We start from the raw sequence: 1,038 nt of genomic DNA on the forward strand, positions 1-1,038 counted from the left end.
GCTTCACTGTGACTGGTCACTTCTGATAGAAACAGGAACTACGTATTTTCATGTGAGCAGAAGGCAAAAGTCCATCTGAATTCTCTTACCTAAGCCATGTCCTTTCCTATACTCCCAGGACACCTTTGCTTTCTCCCAGCAGCAGATCCCCACCTAATGCCTGTGCATGACACAGTACCCCCCTCCACCCCTTTCTCAGCTGGACAGCCCAGGAGGGCAGGTTAACTGTTCAGAGAAATTTATCAGTAAGGAATGATGCTATCAGTTTAAAACTGAGCCAAGAGACTTTTTTCCCCCTTTTACTTCAGGATTGATTAAGCACTTATTATGTATTCAATTTATATATGCTAATGACTATATGCAAATTATGTCACAACAGTAATAATAATGGTGGTAAGTGCTATGATGATTACTATAAAATTATTTTTTTTGGTATATGAAAATGTCATGTTTTCACCATCAAAACTTACGATCTTGGTCAAAAAATATGGAACACTTCATGAATTTGCGTGTCATCCTTGTGCAGGGGCCATACTAATCTCTGTATCACTCCAATTATAGTATATGTACTGCCAAAGCAAGCAATAAAATTGTCATTTTAAAGTAAAGCCAACAGTTATTAGATCTTTGTTAGCAATTATGTCAGATTCCTGCCAATTTTTAATTCTAAAATAATATGATTCAACAATTTTTATACTGTTTGGTATAATGTGTATACTGGTGATAAATCTAGTTCTCTGCCTAAAGTGTATTTCAACAAGCTTCATTGTGTGTGAAGCGTGACATTTAAATTGAGACAGCTATAAAAAACTCATCTGTGTTTACCTAATTCTTAAGGTTGATGCTTGGGTATTTAACTTTTAACTTCACGGTCTATCACATGTACTGCATTAAAATTAATTCTCAACATATGTCCTCCCAAAGACTGGTACATGTTTGTAGAAGCTGTCTTCACAACAGCCCCGAAGTGGCAACAATCCAAATGTCCATCTACAGGTGGAGGGATAAATGTGCTATGGCCATGCAGTGGAATATTAC

The 1,038-nt window shown here is 36.8% G+C and overlaps 1 pseudogene; it reads right to left on the minus strand.

Moving 5' to 3' along the window:
* Positions 1 to 481: 481 nt before the first annotated feature.
* On the minus strand, positions 482 to 581 carry LOC118025848 (annotated as a pseudogene).
* Between the last annotated feature and the right edge of the window lie 457 nt (positions 582 to 1,038).

Source organism: Mirounga leonina, unplaced genomic scaffold (genome assembly GCF_011800145.1).
Source record: "Mirounga leonina isolate KUSES-001 unplaced genomic scaffold, KU_Mleo_1.0 Mir_201, whole genome shotgun sequence".
NCBI lineage: Eukaryota > Metazoa > Chordata > Mammalia > Carnivora > Phocidae > Mirounga > Mirounga leonina.